Raw genomic sequence first — 19,110 nt, 5'->3', positions numbered from 1 at the left:
TCTGACGGATCGCCAGGCATTCTCCCTAATTGTTTCCTATGAACTGATCCTTGCTTTGTGGCATGAGATGTGGTGTGTTTCAGAAAACTATCTCTGGGCTTCCGAGAAGAAAGTGTCTTTATATTGCTTGCTAATTCCTGGCATCCTGTGTTTTTCCTTCCCAGAATGCCCCAGAGGAAAAAGAGGAAGTCGGTGAATTTTTCCGGCAATCCAGGAATCATGGTAATGTCTTTGAAGACTGCCAAATGTGCTATTAATTGACTTACAGTTACACAGAGTTTCATGTATGTTTCACTTTGACTTCTTCCCATAACAGGTAAAATCCACCTGGGGAAACAAGAACACCGAGCCTTGCTGGACAGCAATCATTCTGATAGTGAAACAGAACATGTGGTTTCCACCTCCCGTTTACTGCATACCACCAAGAAGGGCTTGCGCGATGCTACCCCTTCATCACGTGACCCCAAAGTAAGGCGTGTTTTAATACCTGTTTCCCGTCCCCTGGCCACATCTTTGATTTCTTCTTCTGTTTATTTTTATATTTTTATTTATTTTTGTAGCATATCATCTCTTACATCCTCATAATGGTGACAAGGGTCCTACACAGAGGGCCCCTAACTCAGGGTGACAAAAGAAAATGTGTCACCAGGAGGGGCACAAGGACAGGATTGTGCTTTGTGGGAGTCAAGAACTGTCAGGCCTTGCTAATGTGGAATAAAGAACTAGAAAGCAAAGCCAATAAATAGCTACTGGAAGGTGGAAGAGAGATTTTCATGCCCCCAAATAAACCATTGTTTGAGTGCTGACTAGAGTCTTTCAGCCAAGAGCGGGCATTGGTACAGCTGGGCCCTTTTGAGTTTCAGGAGTCAGCTCCATTCTGATTCCCATAGTGGATGTAGTAATAAGCATCCTCACCAACAATGTTGAAGCATTCCTATTTCCACATGATCATCAGTGTGTATTATTTGTGTTCTCAGCATTACCTTCCCGAATGGGGTAAGATGGACTGGCTGTTGAAATTTGATTTGCATGTCCCTCATGTGTGAAGACTGGGATTGTTAGGACCTTGATGAGCTGAGCGATTATCCATGTTCCTTTGTGTACTTCCTGATCGTGTGCCATTGGGTAAATGGGTGGTTTGTCTTCCCAGAGCTCAGTACCTTTAGCTGTTCATATATTTAGTATGGGAATCCACTGTCCAAGAGAAACTGGCAAAAACTCATCTCCTAGGCTATATGGTTTCTCCTCACCCTGTGAATGGTTTTCTTTGCTCTTCTGCAGATTGACTTTGGATGCGCTCATGTTTAGCACTTCTTGTGAGCACGTTCTCACGTGCAATATTCCTCTTCCTAAAGTCTTATTTGATGCCTCTATTCGGAGGTGTTTCCCCTGTATTCCTTCCAATGGCTGCCATGTTTCTCATTTGTTCTATCTAGCTTTGTTATCCCTCTTGTGTTGTGCTGTGCATAAGGAGAAACAGAGACCTAGTTTCACTCTGCTTGGTATGGATATCCAGTTTGCCCAATTCCATCCGTTGTTTTCCTTTTGCATTGCATTAAAGATGTACATGATAGTTGGGTTCCTATGGACATATTCATACACGTAGTTTCTTTTACACCATTCAGACCCTGGTTCCTCTCTCTTATTTCCCTGCACCCTCAATTGGCTCTAATCTACTGGTCTAACTACCATTCCTTCATTTATTTGGTGTTTTTTTTTTATAGATATACATTGAATTGCAATTCACCATGATATAATTTCATGCTTGTAGAGAATTTTCATCAAGATTCCCTCCACTACCCTCACTCTTGTGTCCTCCCAAAGACCTTTTTCTGCTCTACTAGCCTTTGCTTTCACTTCAGGATATCCATGCCTACCTTGTTCCTAGTAGGTTGCTTTACCTTCAGCCTTGATTGGAATCCTTTCAATGCTCCATATTCTCCTATGACTTATTGAATTGAGCATGGGATTCTCCACTTCCTTCCACTCATGGAAAATGGTATAAGTTCTTTCTTCAACATATACTGAAACTTGTTCGTGTGTATACGCCTCATTGTATCATCCATCCAATATGTCGCTGCTGATAAGGGTTATGTGGCTACAGACATTGATACACTTGTGTGCCTGCTGGTCAGCTGAACACAAAAGTGTCCTGGATATCAAGAACCTGGGGTGGTTCCATTGCTTGTTTTTGGAGGAATCTCCATAGTGCTTCCCACAGTGGTTGCTCTAATGTGTGGTTGCCCTAATGTGTGTTGTTTTGCCTCTCTGGAGCCCAAATTGCATCTCCAGACGAATCGCATGGGATCCTAGTGGTGTCCTATCTTTTCCCTGTGCTTTGGAAAGTGAATTACCGATGTTTTAGTAAGATCTTCTGCATTTATTTTCATGAGAATGATTGGCCTCAAGTTTTGTTTCCTGATGGGTCTTTGTCTGGTTTTGGAATCCGGGTGATGCGGCCTTCAGAGAATGAGTCTGTCCGGGTTCCCTCCCTTTCTTTTTCATGGAATGGTTTCAGGGGGTTTCCCATTAACTCTTTATCAAAGGACTGGTTGAACTGGGCTCAGCTTCCATCAGGTCCTGGGCTTTCCTTTGTTGGTAGGGTTCAGCGTATCTTCAATTTCATTGCTTGATTTGGATCTGTTTAAATTTCTGATGTGCATTTGGGTCGGCAATGCTGGTATAAGGTTCCCAAATAGTTTGTGATTATCCTCTCTATTTCATTGTGCTCTAAGGTGATGGATCCTTTTCATTCCAAATTTCAGGAAATTGAGTCTCGTCTTCTTGTCTTTGGATAGTGTGCATAAAGTTTGATCAAATTGATGTTTGGTTTCAAAGAACCAAGTTTGTGTATTGTTGATTTTGTTGGAACCTTGTTGTTTTCAGTTCTTCAAGTTTGGTTCTGATTTCAGTTATTTGCCATCAAGGGCTGCTTTCAGTGTTGATGTCTTCTTTTTCCATGGCCTTGAAATGTAATGGGAGGTTTGTGTTTGGGAGTTTTTCGGTACTCTTAAGGAATAAGATCAGGGTTGTGAACCTTCTTCTCTGAACCACCTTCCGAGTATCCCTGGGTGGTGGATAGGTTGTGTGGCTCTTCTCAGTAACCTTGAAGTATTGTTTATTTCATCTCTCGTGTCCTCTGCTCTCCAGTAGTTGATCACTCGGTCCTAGGGGGCTTGAGGTTCTCCTGTGTTTTTATTGTACTGTTGATTTCTGATTTCATTGCATAAAAGTCTGACGGATCGCCAGGCATTCTCCCTAATTGTTTCCTATGAACTGATCCTTGCTTTGTGGCATGAGATGTGGTGTGTTTCAGAAAACTATCTCTGGGCTTCCGAGAAGAAAGTGTCTTTATATTGCTTGCTAATTCCTGGCATCCTGTGTTTTTCCTTCCCAGAATGCCCCAGAGGAAAAAGAGGAAGTCGGTGAATTTTTCCGGCAATCCAGGAATCATGGTAATGTCTTTGAAGACTGCCAAATGTGCTATTAATTGACTTACAGTTACACAGAGTTTCATGTATGTTTCACTTTGACTTCTTCCCATAACAGGTAAAATCCACCTGGGGAAACAAGAACACCGAGCCTTGCTGGACAGCAATCATTCTGATAGTGAAACAGAACATGTGGTTTCCACCTCCCGTTTACTGCATACCACCAAGAAGGGCTTGCGCGATGCTACCCCTTCATCACGTGACCCCAAAGTAAGGCGTGTTTTAATACCTGTTTCCCGTCCCCTGGCCACATCTTTGATTTCTTCTTCTGTTTATTTTTATATTTTTATTTATTTTTGTAGCATATCATCTCTTACATCCTCATAATGGTGACAAGGATCCTACACAGAGGGCCCCTAACTCAGGGTGACAAAAGAAAATGTGTCACCAGGAGGGGCACAAGGACAGGATTGTGCTTTGTGGGAGTCAAGAACTGTCAGGCCTTGCTAATGTGGAATAAAGAACTAGAAAGCAAAGCCAATAAATAGCTACTGGAAGGTGGAAGAGAGATTTTCATGCCCCCAAATAAACCATTGTTTGAGTGCTGACTAGAGTCTTTCAGCCAAGAGCGGGCATTGGTACAGCTGGGCCCTTTTGAGTTTCAGGAGTCAGCTCCATTCTGATTCCCATAGTGGATGTAGTAATAAGCATCCTCACCAACAATGTTGAAGCATTCCTATTTCCACATGATCATCAGTGTGTATTATTTGTGTTCTCAGCATTACCTTCCCGAATGGGGTAAGATGGACTGGCTGTTGAAATTTGATTTGCATGTCCCTCATGTGTGAAGACTGGGATTGTTAGGACCTTGATGAGCTGAGCGATTATCCATGTTCCTTTGTGTACTTCCTGATCGTGTGCCATTGGGTAAATGGGTGGTTTGTCTTCCCAGAGCTCAGTACCTTTAGCTGTTCATATATTTAGTATGGGAATCCACTGTCCAAGAGAAACTGGCAAAAACTCATCTCCTAGGCTATATGGTTTCTCCTCACCCTGTGAATGGTTTTCTTTGCTCTTCTGCAGATTGACTTTGGATGCGCTCATGTTTAGCACTTCTTGTGAGCACGTTCTCACGTGCAATATTCCTCTTCCTAAAGTCTTATTTGATGCCTCTATTCGGAGGTGTTTCCCCTGTATTCCTTCCAATGGCTGCCATGTTTCTCATTTGTTCTATCTAGCTTTGTTATCCCTCTTGTGTTGTGCTGTGCATAAGGAGAAACAGAGACCTAGTTTCACTCTGCTTGGTATGGATATCCAGTTTGCCCAATTCCATCCGTTGTTTTCCTTTTGCATTGCATTAAAGATGTACATGATAGTTGGGTTCCTATGGACATATTTATACACGTAGTTTCTTTTACACCATTCAGACCCTGGTTCCTCTCTCTTATTTCCCTGCACCCTCAATTGGCTCTAATCTACTGGTCTAACTACCATTCCTTCATTTATTTGGTGTTTTTTTTTTATAGATATACATTGAATTGCAATTCACCATGATATAATTTCATGCTTGTAGAGAATTTTCATCAAGATTCCCTCCACTACCCTCACTCTTGTGTCCTCCCAAAGACCTTTTTCTGCTCTACTAGCCTTTGCTTTCACTTCAGGATATCCATGCCTACCTTGTTCCTAGTAGGTTGCTTTACCTTCAGCCTTGATTGGAATCCTTTCAATGCTCCATATTCTCCTATGACTTATTGAATTGAGCATGGGATTCTCCACTTCCTTCCACTCATGGAAAATGGTATAAGTTCTTTCTTCAACATATACTGAAACTTGTTCGTGTGTATACGCCTCATTGTATCATCCATCCAATATGTCGCTGCTGATAAGGGTTATGTGGCTACAGACATTGATACACTTGTGTGCCTGCTGGTCAGCTGAACACAAAAGTGTCCTGGATATCAAGAACCTGGGGTGGTTCCATTGCTTGTTTTTGGAGGAATCTCCATAGTGCTTCCCACAGTGGTTGCTCTAATGTGTGGTTGCCCTAATGTGTGTTGTTTTGCCTCTCTGGAGCCCAAATTGCATCTCCAGACGAATCGCATGGGATCCTAGTGGTGTCCTATCTTTTCCCTGTGCTTTGGAAAGTGAATTACCGATGTTTTAGTAAGATCTTCTGCATTTATTTTCATGAGAATGATTGGCCTCAAGTTTTGTTTCCTGATGGGTCTTTGTCTGGTTTTGGAATCCGGGTGATGCGGCCTTCAGAGAATGAGTCTGTCCGGGTTCCCTCCCTTTCTTTTTCATGGAATGGTTTCAGGGGGTTTCCCATTAACTCTTTATCAAAGGACTGGTTGAACTGGGCTCAGCTTCCATCAGGTCCTGGGCTTTCCTTTGTTGGTAGGGTTCAGCGTATCTTCAATTTCATTGCTTGATTTGGATCTGTTTAAATTTCTGATGTGCATTTGGGTCGGCAATGCTGGTATAAGGTTCCCAAATAGTTTGTGATTATCCTCTCTATTTCATTGTGCTCTAAGGTGATGGATCCTTTTCATTCCAAATTTCAGGAAATTGAGTCTCGTCTTCTTGTCTTTGGATAGTGTGCATAAAGTTTGATCAAATTGATGTTTGGTTTCAAAGAACCAAGTTTGTGTATTGTTGATTTTGTTGGAACCTTGTTGTTTTCAGTTCTTCAAGTTTGGTTCTGATTTCAGTTATTTGCCATCAAGGGCTGCTTTCAGTGTTGATGTCTTCTTTTTCCATGGCCTTGAAATGTAATGGGAGGTTTGTGTTTGGGAGTTTTTCGGTACTCTTAAGGAATAAGATCAGGGTTGTGAACCTTCTTCTCTGAACCACCTTCCGAGTATCCCTGGGTGGTGGATAGGTTGTGTGGCTCTTCTCAGTAACCTTGAAGTATTGTTTATTTCATCTCTCGTGTCCTCTGCTCTCCAGTAGTTGATCACTCGGTCCTAGGGGGCTTGAGGTTCTCCTGTGTTTTTATTGTACTGTTGATTTCTGATTTCATTGCATAAAAGTCTGACGGATCGCCAGGCATTCTCCCTAATTGTTTCCTATGAACTGATCCTTGCTTTGTGGCATGAGATGTGGTGTGTTTCAGAAAACTATCTCTGGGCTTCCGAGAAGAAAGTGTCTTTATATTGCTTGCTAATTCCTGGCATCCTGTGTTTTTCCTTCCCAGAATGCCCCAGAGGAAAAAGAGGAAGTCGGTGAATTTTTCCGGCAACCCAGGAATCATGGTAATGTCTTTGAAGACTGCCAAATGTGCTATTAATTGACTTACAGTTACACAGAGTTTCATGTATGTTTCACTTTGACTTCTTCCCATAACAGGTAAAATCCACCTGGGGAAACAAGAACACCGAGCCTTGCTGGACAGCAATCATTCTGATAGTGAAACAGAACATGTGGTTTCCACCTCCCGTTTACTGCATACCACCAAGAAGGGCTTGCGCGATGCTACCCCTTCATCACGTGACCCCAAAGTAAGGCGTGTTTTAATACCTGTTTCCCGTCCCCTGGCCACATCTTTGATTTCTTCTTCTGTTTATTTTTATATTTTTATTTATTTTTGTAGCATATCATCTCTTACATCCTCATAATGGTGACAAGGATCCTACACAGAGGGCCCCTAACTCAGGGTGACAAAAGAAAATGTGTCACCAGGAGGGGCACAAGGACAGGATTGTGCTTTGTGGGAGTCAAGAACTGTCAGGCCTTGCTAATGTGGAATAAAGAACTAGAAAGCAAAGCCAATAAATAGCTACTGGAAGGTGGAAGAGAGATTTTCATGCCCCCAAATAAACCATTGTTTGAGTGCTGACTAGAGTCTTTCAGCCAAGAGCGGGCATTGGTACAGCTGGGCCCTTTTGAGTTTCAGGAGTCAGCTCCATTCTGATTCCCATAGTGGATGTAGTAATAAGCATCCTCACCAACAATGTTGAAGCATTCCTATTTCCACATGATCATCAGTGTGTATTATTTGTGTTCTCAGCATTACCTTCCCGAATGGGGTAAGATGGACTGGCTGTTGAAATTTGATTTGCATGTCCCTCATGTGTGAAGACTGGGATTGTTAGGACCTTGATGAGCTGAGCGATTATCCATGTTCCTTTGTGTACTTCCTGATCGTGTGCCATTGGGTAAATGGGTGGTTTGTCTTCCCAGAGCTCAGTACCTTTAGCTGTTCATATATTTAGTATGGGAATCCACTGTCCAAGAGAAACTGGCAAAAACTCATCTCCTAGGCTATATGGTTTCTCCTCACCCTGTGAATGGTTTTCTTTGCTCTTCTGCAGATTGACTTTGGATGCGCTCATGTTTAGCACTTCTTGTGAGCACGTTCTCACGTGCAATATTCCTCTTCCTAAAGTCTTATTTGATGCCTCTATTCGGAGGTGTTTCCCCTGTATTCCTTCCAATGGCTGCCATGTTTCTCATTTGTTCTATCTAGCTTTGTTATCCCTCTTGTGTTGTGCTGTGCATAAGGAGAAACAGAGACCTAGTTTCACTCTGCTTGGTATGGATATCCAGTTTGCCCAATTCCATCCGTTGTTTTCCTTTTGCATTGCATTAAAGATGTACATGATAGTTGGGTTCCTATGGACATATTCATACACGTAGTTTCTTTTACACCATTCAGACCCTGGTTCCTCTCTCTTATTTCCCTGCACCCTCAATTGGCTCTAATCTACTGGTCTAACTACCATTCCTTCATTTATTTGGTGTTTTTTTTTTTATAGATATACATTGAATTGCAATTCACCATGATATAATTTCATGCTTGTAGAGAATTTTCATCAAGATTCCCTCCACTACCCTCACTCTTGTGTCCTCCCAAAGACCTTTTTCTGCTCTACTAGCCTTTGCTTTCACTTCAGGATATCCATGCCTACCTTGTTCCTAGTAGGTTGCTTTACCTTCAGCCTTGATTGGAATCCTTTCAATGCTCCATATTCTCCTATGACTTATTGAATTGAGCATGGGATTCTCCACTTCCTTCCACTCATGGAAAATGGTATAAGTTCTTTCTTCAACATATACTGAAACTTGTTCGTGTGTATACGCCTCATTGTATCATCCATCCAATATGTCGCTGCTGATAAGGGTTATGTGGCTACAGACATTGATACACTTGTGTGCCTGCTGGTCAGCTGAACACAAAAGTGTCCTGGATATCAAGAACCTGGGGTGGTTCCATTGCTTGTTTTTGGAGGAATCTCCATAGTGCTTCCCACAGTGGTTGCTCTAATGTGTGGTTGCCCTAATGTGTGTTGTTTTGCCTCTCTGGAGCCCAAATTGCATCTCCAGACGAATCGCATGGGATCCTAGTGGTGTCCTATCTTTTCCCTGTGCTTTGGAAAGTGAATTACCGATGTTTTAGTAAGATCTTCTGCATTTATTTTCATGAGAATGATTGGCCTCAAGTTTTGTTTCCTGATGGGTCTTTGTCTGGTTTTGGAATCCGGGTGATGCGGCCTTCAGAGAATGAGTCTGTCCGGGTTCCCTCCCTTTCTTTTTCATGGAATGGTTTCAGGGGGTTTCCCATTAACTCTTTATCAAAGGACTGGTTGAACTGGGCTCAGCTTCCATCAGGTCCTGGGCTTTCCTTTGTTGGTAGGGTTCAGCGTATCTTCAATTTCATTGCTTGATTTGGATCTGTTTAAATTTCTGATGTGCATTTGGGTCGGCAATGCTGGTATAAGGTTCCCAAATAGTTTGTGATTATCCTCTCTATTTCATTGTGCTCTAAGGTGATGGATCCTTTTCATTCCAAATTTCAGGAAATTGAGTCTCGTCTTCTTGTCTTTGGATAGTGTGCATAAAGTTTGATCAAATTGATGTTTGGTTTCAAAGAACCAAGTTTGTGTATTGTTGATTTTGTTGGAACCTTGTTGTTTTCAGTTCTTCAAGTTTGGTTCTGATTTCAGTTATTTGCCATCAAGGGCTGCTTTCAGTGTTGATGTCTTCTTTTTCCATGGCCTTGAAATGTAATGGGAGGTTTGTGTTTGGGAGTTTTTCGGTACTCTTAAGGAATAAGATCAGGGTTGTGAACCTTCTTCTCTGAACCACCTTCCGAGTATCCCTGGGTGGTGGATAGGTTGTGTGGCTCTTCTCAGTAACCTTGAAGTATTGTTTATTTCATCTCTCGTGTCCTCTGCTCTCCAGTAGTTGATCACTCGGTCCTAGGGGGCTTGAGGTTCTCCTGTGTTTTTATTGTACTGTTGATTTCTGATTTCATTGCATAAAAGTCTGACGGATCGCCAGGCATTCTCCCTAATTGTTTCCTATGAACTGATCCTTGCTTTGTGGCATGAGATGTGGTGTGTTTCAGAAAACTATCTCTGGGCTTCCGAGAAGAAAGTGTCTTTATATTGCTTGCTAATTCCTGGCATCCTGTGTTTTTCCTTCCCAGAATGCCCCAGAGGAAAAAGAGGAAGTCGGTGAATTTTTCCGGCAATCCAGGAATCATGGTAATGTCTTTGAAGACTGCCAAATGTGCTATTAATTGACTTACAGTTACACAGAGTTTCATGTATGTTTCACTTTGACTTCTTCCCATAACAGGTAAAATCCACCTGGGGAAACAAGAACACCGAGCCTTGCTGGACAGCAATCATTCTGATAGTGAAACAGAACATGTGGTTTCCACCTCCCGTTTACTGCATACCACCAAGAAGGGCTTGCGCGATGCTACCCCTTCATCACGTGACCCCAAAGTAAGGCGTGTTTTAATACCTGTTTCCCGTCCCCTGGCCACATCTTTGATTTCTTCTTCTGTTTATTTTTATATTTTTATTTATTTTTGTAGCATATCATCTCTTACATCCTCATAATGGTGACAAGGATCCTACACAGAGGGCCCCTAACTCAGGGTGACAAAAGAAAATGTGTCACCAGGAGGGGCACAAGGACAGGATTGTGCTTTGTGGGAGTCAAGAACTGTCAGGCCTTGCTAATGTGGAATAAAGAACTAGAAAGCAAAGCCAATAAATAGCTACTGGAAGGTGGAAGAGAGATTTTCATGCCCCCAAATAAACCATTGTTTGAGTGCTGACTAGAGTCTTTCAGCCAAGAGCGGGCATTGGTACAGCTGGGCCCTTTTGAGTTTCAGGAGTCAGCTCCATTCTGATTCCCATAGTGGATGTAGTAATAAGCATCCTCACCAACAATGTTGAAGCATTCCTATTTCCACATGATCATCAGTGTGTATTATTTGTGTTCTCAGCATTACCTTCCCGAATGGGGTAAGATGGACTGGCTGTTGAAATTTGATTTGCATGTCCCTCATGTGTGAAGACTGGGATTGTTAGGACCTTGATGAGCTGAGCGATTATCCATGTTCCTTTGTGTACTTCCTGATCGTGTGCCATTGGGTAAATGGGTGGTTTGTCTTCCCAGAGCTCAGTACCTTTAGCTGTTCATATATTTAGTATGGGAATCCACTGTCCAAGAGAAACTGGCAAAAACTCATCTCCTAGGCTATATGGTTTCTCCTCACCCTGTGAATGGTTTTCTTTGCTCTTCTGCAGATTGACTTTGGATGCGCTCATGTTTAGCACTTCTTGTGAGCACGTTCTCACGTGCAATATTCCTCTTCCTAAAGTCTTATTTGATGCCTCTATTCGGAGGTGTTTCCCCTGTATTCCTTCCAATGGCTGCCATGTTTCTCATTTGTTCTATCTAGCTTTGTTATCCCTCTTGTGTTGTGCTGTGCATAAGGAGAAACAGAGACCTAGTTTCACTCTGCTTGGTATGGATATCCAGTTTGCCCAATTCCATCCGTTGTTTTCCTTTTGCATTGCATTAAAGATGTACATGATAGTTGGGTTCCTATGGACATATTCATACACGTAGTTTCTTTTACACCATTCAGACCCTGGTTCCTCTCTCTTATTTCCCTGCACCCTCAATTGGCTCTAATCTACTGGTCTAACTACCATTCCTTCATTTATTTGGTGTTTTTTTTTTTATAGATATACATTGAATTGCAATTCACCATGATATAATTTCATGCTTGTAGAGAATTTTCATCAAGATTCCCTCCACTACCCTCACTCTTGTGTCCTCCCAAAGACCTTTTTCTGCTCTACTAGCCTTTGCTTTCACTTCAGGATATCCATGCCTACCTTGTTCCTAGTAGGTTGCTTTACCTTCAGCCTTGATTGGAATCCTTTCAATGCTCCATATTCTCCTATGACTTATTGAATTGAGCATGGGATTCTCCACTTCCTTCCACTCATGGAAAATGGTATAAGTTCTTTCTTCAACATATACTGAAACTTGTTCGTGTGTATACGCCTCATTGTATCATCCATCCAATATGTCGCTGCTGATAAGGGTTATGTGGCTACAGACATTGATACACTTGTGTGCCTGCTGGTCAGCTGAACACAAAAGTGTCCTGGATATCAAGAACCTGGGGTGGTTCCATTGCTTGTTTTTGGAGGAATCTCCATAGTGCTTCCCACAGTGGTTGCTCTAATGTGTGGTTGCCCTAATGTGTGTTGTTTTGCCTCTCTGGAGCCCAAATTGCATCTCCAGACGAATCGCATGGGATCCTAGTGGTGTCCTATCTTTTCCCTGTGCTTTGGAAAGTGAATTACCGATGTTTTAGTAAGATCTTCTGCATTTATTTTCATGAGAATGATTGGCCTCAAGTTTTGTTTCCTGATGGGTCTTTGTCTGGTTTTGGAATCCGGGTGATGCGGCCTTCAGAGAATGAGTCTGTCCGGGTTCCCTCCCTTTCTTTTTCATGGAATGGTTTCAGGGGGTTTCCCATTAACTCTTTATCAAAGGACTGGTTGAACTGGGCTCAGCTTCCATCAGGTCCTGGGCTTTCCTTTGTTGGTAGGGTTCAGCGTATCTTCAATTTCATTGCTTGATTTGGATCTGTTTAAATTTCTGATGTGCATTTGGGTCGGCAATGCTGGTATAAGGTTCCCAAATAGTTTGTGATTATCCTCTCTATTTCATTGTGCTCTAAGGTGATGGATCCTTTTCATTCCAAATTTCAGGAAATTGAGTCTCGTCTTCTTGTCTTTGGATAGTGTGCATAAAGTTTGATCAAATTGATGTTTGGTTTCAAAGAACCAAGTTTGTGTATTGTTGATTTTGTTGGAACCTTGTTGTTTTCAGTTCTTCAAGTTTGGTTCTGATTTCAGTTATTTGCCATCAAGGGCTGCTTTCAGTGTTGATGTCTTCTTTTTCCATGGCCTTGAAATGTAATGGGAGGTTTGTGTTTGGGAGTTTTTCGGTACTCTTAAGGAATAAGATCAGGGTTGTGAACCTTCTTCTCTGAACCACCTTCCGAGTATCCCTGGGTGGTGGATAGGTTGTGTGGCTCTTCTCAGTAACCTTGAAGTATTGTTTATTTCATCTCTCGTGTCCTCTGCTCTCCAGTAGTTGATCACTCGGTCCTAGGGGGCTTGAGGTTCTCCTGTGTTTTTATTGTACTGTTGATTTCTGATTTCATTGCATAAAAGTCTGACGGATCGCCAGGCATTCTCCCTAATTGTTTCCTATGAACTGATCCTTGCTTTGTGGCATGAGATGTGGTGTGTTTCAGAAAACTATCTCTGGGCTTCCGAGAAGAAAGTGTCTTTATATTGCTTGCTAATTCCTGGCATCCTGTGTTTTTCCTTCCCAGAATGCCCCAGAGGAAAAAGAGGAAGTCGGTGAATTTTTCCGGCAATCCAGGAATCATGGTAATGTCTTTGAAGACTGCCAAATGTGCTATTAATTGACTTACAGTTACACAGAGTTTCATGTATGTTTCACTTTGACTTCTTCCCATAACAGGTAAAATCCACCTGGGGAAACAAGAACACCGAGCCTTGCTGGACAGCAATCATTCTGATAGTGAAACAGAACATGTGGTTTCCACCTCCCGTTTACTGCATACCACCAAGAAGGGCTTGCGCGATGCTACCCCTTCATCACGTGACCCCAAAGTAAGGCGTGTTTTAATACCTGTTTCCCGTCCCCTGGCCACATCTTTGATTTCTTCTTCTGTTTATTTTTATATTTTTATTTATTTTTGTAGCATATCATCTCTTACATCCTCATAATGGTGACAAGGATCCTACACAGAGGGCCCCTAACTCAGGGTGACAAAAGAAAATGTGTCACCAGGAGGGGCACAAGGACAGGATTGTGCTTTGTGGGAGTCAAGAACTGTCAGGCCTTGCTAATGTGGAATAAAGAACTAGAAAGCAAAGCCAATAAATAGCTACTGGAAGGTGGAAGAGAGATTTTCATGCCCCCAAATAAACCATTGTTTGAGTGCTGACTAGAGTCTTTCAGCCAAGAGCGGGCATTGGTACAGCTGGGCCCTTTTGAGTTTCAGGAGTCAGCTCCATTCTGATTCCCATAGTGGATGTAGTAATAAGCATCCTCACCAACAATGTTGAAGCATTCCTATTTCCACATGATCATCAGTGTGTATTATTTGTGTTCTCAGCATTACCTTCCCGAATGGGGTAAGATGGACTGGCTGTTGAAATTTGATTTGCATGTCCCTCATGTGTGAAGACTGGGATTGTTAGGACCTTGATGAGCTGAGCGATTATCCATGTTCCTTTGTGTACTTCCTGATCGTGTGCCATTGGGTAAATGGGTGGTTTGTCTTCCCAGAGCTCAGTACCTTTAGCTGTTCATATATTTAGTATGGGAATCCACTGTCCAAGAGAAACTGGCAAAAACTCATCTCCTAGGCTATATGGTTTCTCCTCACCCTGTGAATGGTTTTCTTTGCTCTTCTGCAGATTGACTTTGGATGCGCTCATGTTTAGCACTTCTTGTGAGCACGTTCTCACGTGCAATATTCCTCTTCCTAAAGTCTTATTTGATGCCTCTATTCGGAGGTGTTTCCCCTGTATTCCTTCCAATGGCTGCCATGTTTCTCATTTGTTCTATCTAGCTTTGTTATCCCTCTTGTGTTGTGCTGTGCATAAGGAGAAACAGAGACCTAGTTTCACTCTGCTTGGTATGGATATCCAGTTTGCCCAATTCCATCCGTTGTTTTCCTTTTGCATTGCATTAAAGATGTACATGATAGTTGGGTTCCTATGGACATATTCATACACGTAGTTTCTTTTACACCATTCAGACCCTGGTTCCTCTCTCTTATTTCCCTGCACCCTCAATTGGCTCTAATCTACTGGTCTAACTACCATTCCTTCATTTATTTGGTGTTTTTTTTTTTATAGATATACATTGAATTGCAATTCACCATGATATAATTTCATGCTTGTAGAGAATTTTCATCAAGATTCCCTCCACTACCCTCACTCTTGTGTCCTCCCAAAGACCTTTTTCTGCTCTACTAGCCTTTGCTTTCACTTCAGGATATCCATGCCTACCTTGTTCCTAGTAGGTTGCTTTACCTTCAGCCTTGATTGGAATCCTTTCAATGCTCCATATTCTCCTATGACTTATTGAATTGAGCATGGGATTCTCCACTTCCTTCCACTCATGGAAAATGGTATAAGTTCTTTCTTCAACATATACTGAAACTTGTTCGTGTGTATACGCCTCATTGTATCATCCATCCAATATGTCGCTGCTGATAAGGGTTATGTGGCTACAGACATTGATACACTTGTGTGCCTGCTGGTCAGCTGAACACAAAAGTGTCCTGGATATCAAGAACCTGGGGTGGTTCCATTGCTTGTTTTTGGAGGAATCTCCATAGTGCTTCCCACAGTGGTTGCTCTAATGTGTGGTTGCCCTAATGTGTGTTGTTTTGCCTCTCTGGAGCCCAAATTGCATCTCCAGACGAATCGCATGGGATCCTAGTGGTGTCCTATCTTTTCCCTGTGCTTTGGAAAGTGAATTACCGATGTTTTAGTAAGATCTTCTGCATTTATTTTCATGAGAATGATTGGCCTCAAGTTTTGTTTCCTGATGGGTCTTTGTCTGGTTTTGGAATCCGGGTGATGCGGCCTTCAGAGAATGAGTCTGTCCGGGTTCCCTCCCTTTCTTTTTCATGGAATGGTTTCAGGGGGTTTCCCATTAACTCTTTATCAAAGGACTGGTTGAACTGGGCTCAGCTTCCATCAGGTCCTGGGCTTTCCTTTGTTGGTAGGGTTCAGCGTATCTTCAATTTCATTGCTTGATTTGGATCTGTTTAAATTTCTGATGTGCATTTGGGTCGGCAATGCTGGTATAAGGTTCCCAAATAGTTTGTGATTATCCTCTCTATTTCATTGTGCTCTAAGGTGATGGATCCTTTTCATTCCAAATTTCAGGAAATTGAGTCTCGTCTTCTTGTCTTTGGATAGTGTGCATAAAGTTTGATCAAATTGATGTTTGGTTTCAAAGAACCAAGTTTGTGTATTGTTGATTTTGTTGGAACCTTGTTGTTTTCAGTTCTTCAAGTTTGGTTCTGATTTCAGTTATTTGCCATCAAGGGCTGCTTTCAGTGTTGATGTCTTCTTTTTCCATGGCCTTGAAATGTAATGGGAGGTTTGTGTTTGGGAGTTTTTCGGTACTCTTAAGGAATAAGATCAGGGTTGTGAACCTTCTTCTCTGAACCACCTTCCGAGTATCCCTGGGTGGTGGATAGGTTGTGTGGCTCTTCTCAGTAACCTTGAAGTATTGTTTATTTCATCTCTCGTGTCCTCTGCTCTCCAGTAGTTGATCACTCGGTCCTAGGGGGCTTGAGGTTCTCCTGTGTTTTTATTGTACTGTTGATTTCTGATTTCATTGCATAAAAGTCTGACGGATCGCCAGGCATTCTCCCTAATTGTTTCCTATGAACTGATCCTTGCTTTGTGGCATGAGATGTGGTGTGTTTCAGAAAACTATCTCTGGGCTTCCGAGAAGAAAGTGTCTTTATATTGCTTGCTAATTCCTGGCATCCTGTGTTTTTCCTTCCCAGAATGCCCCAGAGGAAAAAGAGGAAGTCGGTGAATTTTTCCGGCAATCCAGGAATCATGGTAATGTCTTTGAAGACTGCCAAATGTGCTATTAATTGACTTACAGTTACACAGAGTTTCATGTATGTTTCACTTTGACTTCTTCCCATAACAGGTAAAATCCACCTGGGGAAACAAGAACACCGAGCCTTGCTGGACAGCAATCATTCTGATAGTGAAACAGAACATGTGGTTTCCACCTCCCGTTTACTGCATACCACCAAGAAGGGCTTGCGCGATGCTACCCCTTCATCACGTGACCCCAAAGTAAGGCGTGTTTTAATACCTGTTTCCCGTCCCCTGGCCACATCTTTGATTTCTTCTTCTGTTTATTTTTATATTTTTATTTATTTTTGTAGCATATCATCTCTTACATCCTCATAATGGTGACAAGGATCCTACACAGAGGGCCCCTAACTCAGGGTGACAAAAGAAAATGTGTCACCAGGAGGGGCACAAGGACAGGATTGTGCTTTGTGGGAGTCAAGAACTGTCAGGCCTTGCTAATGTGGAATAAAGAACTAGAAAGCAAAGCCAATAAATAGCTACTGGAAGGTGGAAGAGAGATTTTCATGCCCCCAAATAAACCATTGTTTGAGTGCTGACTAGAGTCTTTCAGCCAAGAGCGGGCATTGGTACAGCTGGGCCCTTTTGAGTTTCAGGAGTCAGCTCCATTCTGATTCCCATAGTGGATGTAGTAATAAGCATCCTCACCAACAATGTTGAAGCATTCCTATTTCCACATGATCATCAGTGTGTATTATTTGTGTTCTCAGCATTACCTTCCCGAATGGGGTAAGATGGACTGGCTGTTGAAATTTGATTTGCATGTCCCTCATGTGTGAAGACTGGGATTGTTAGGACCTTGATGAGCTGAGCGATTATCCATGTTCCTTTGTGTACTTCCTGATCGTGTGCCATTGGGTAAATGGGTGGTTTGTCTTCCCAGAGCTCAGTACCTTTAGCTGTTCATATATTTAGTATGGGAATCCACTGTCCAAGAGAAACTGGCAAAAACTCATCTCCTAGGCTATGGTTTCTCCTCACCCTGTGAATGGTTTTCTTTGCTCTTCTGCAGATTGACTTTGGATGCGCTCATGTTTAGCACTTCTTGTGAGCACGTTCTCACGTGCAATATTCCTCTTCCTAAAGTCTTATTTGATGCCTCTATTCGGAGGTGTTTCCCCTGTATTCCTTCCAATGGCTGCCATGTTTCTCATTTGTTCTATCTAGCTTTGTTATCCCTCTTGTGTTGTGTTGTGCATAAGGAGAAACAGAGACCTAGTTTCACTCTGCTTGGTATGGATATCCAGTTTGCCCAATTCCATCCGTTGTTTTCCTTTTGCATTGCATTAAAGATGTACATGATAGTTGGGTTCCTATGGACATATTTATACACGTAGTTTCTTTTACACCATTCAGACCCTGGTTCCTCTCTCTTATTTCCCTGCACCCTCAATTGGCTCTAATCTACTGGTCTAACTACCATTCCTTCATTTATTTGGTGTTTTTTTTTTATAGATATACATTGAATTGCAATTCACCATGATATAATTTTATGCTTGTAGAGAATTTTCATCAAGATTCCCTCCACTACCCTCACTCTTGTGTCCTCCCAAAGACCTTTTTCTGCTCTACTAGCCTTTGCTTTCACTTCAGGATATCCATGCCTACCTTGTTCCTAGTAGGTTGCTTTACCTTCAGCCTTGATTGGAATCCTTTCAATGCTCCATATTCTCCTATGACTTATTGAATTGAGCATGGGATTCTCCACTTCCTTCCACTCATGGAAAATGGTATAAGTTCTTTCTTCAACATATACTGAAACTGTTCGTGTGTATACGCCTCATTGTATCATTCATTCAATATGTCGCTCCTGGTAAGAGTTATGTGACTGCAGACATTGATACACTCATGTTCCTCCTGGTCAGCTGAATACAAAGGAGGCGTGGATATTTAGATACTGATGTGGTTCCATTTCTTTTTTTTTTGGAGGAATCTCCATAGTGCTTCCCACAGTGTTTGCTCTAATGTGTGGTCACACCAATAATGTGTGTGTATAGTATTTCTTTGAAATCCTCACCAACTTTTATTATTGTGTTTATTTTTTTGTTGTTGTTGTTGTTTTGGGGTTTTTCTTTTGGGGGTCCTTCAACCTCTCAGCCAAAAACCCCAACCTTTAATTTGTACATTTGACTTTTTACATTCTGTTTTCTTCCTTTGTCTCATTTGTTTTTCTAACTGTTCAGGTGCTGTGTTGTTTAGGAGTTGGGAGTTTGTACATTTCATTTTTTTTTTATTTTAGAGGAATCCTTAGTGTTTTCACTATTATTTATTCCATTGTGTTATTCTGCGTACATAGCCTAGGTATTCCTGTCATAAGTTCATGCTTTCTGTAGCTTCAGTGTTTTCTTGTGGTCAAGTCTGTCTAAAGCTGTTTTAACATCTTTTTAAAATTATCATTAAATTTGTCTCCTTTGTGCTTTGTGTGGTATACTGCATTTATTGATTTGCCTTTTGTTTTTAAATCATTGCATTTTTCATATTCAACCAGATTCATGATGGTGTATGATCATTTACATGTACTGATGAAATTGTTTTCCCGTGTTTTATTAGCGTTTCTGCAACTCTGGTCCTTAAGAATGTTATGAAATAATTTTCATTCCTTGTTTTGTTCTCATGCACTTGTCCTGTAAGTGTGATATTGCCCTTCTATAATGTGTTTGCCATGTTCCTTCTTT

General features: G+C 41.9%; 1 protein-coding gene across 1 annotated transcript in view; it reads left to right on the top strand.

Annotated features, from left to right (window-relative positions):
- Positions 1–16,503: 16,503 nt before the first annotated feature.
- The window catches only part of LOC120885213 (ankyrin repeat domain-containing protein 26-like), a 44,910-nt gene continuing 42,303 nt past the window's right edge, over positions 16,504–19,110 (top strand). The window contains exon 1 of the mRNA XM_078041974.1: positions 16,504–16,636. The gene's annotated coding sequence lies outside the window, so the exon portion shown is untranslated. The remainder of the gene's footprint in view (positions 16,637–19,110) is intronic.

Source organism: Ictidomys tridecemlineatus, chromosome 1 (genome assembly GCF_052094955.1).
Source record: "Ictidomys tridecemlineatus isolate mIctTri1 chromosome 1, mIctTri1.hap1, whole genome shotgun sequence".
Taxonomy (NCBI): Eukaryota; Metazoa; Chordata; class Mammalia; order Rodentia; family Sciuridae; genus Ictidomys; species Ictidomys tridecemlineatus.
The sequence above is the reverse complement of the archived record's forward strand: the minus strand, read 5'-3'. Positions and strand labels throughout refer to the sequence as shown.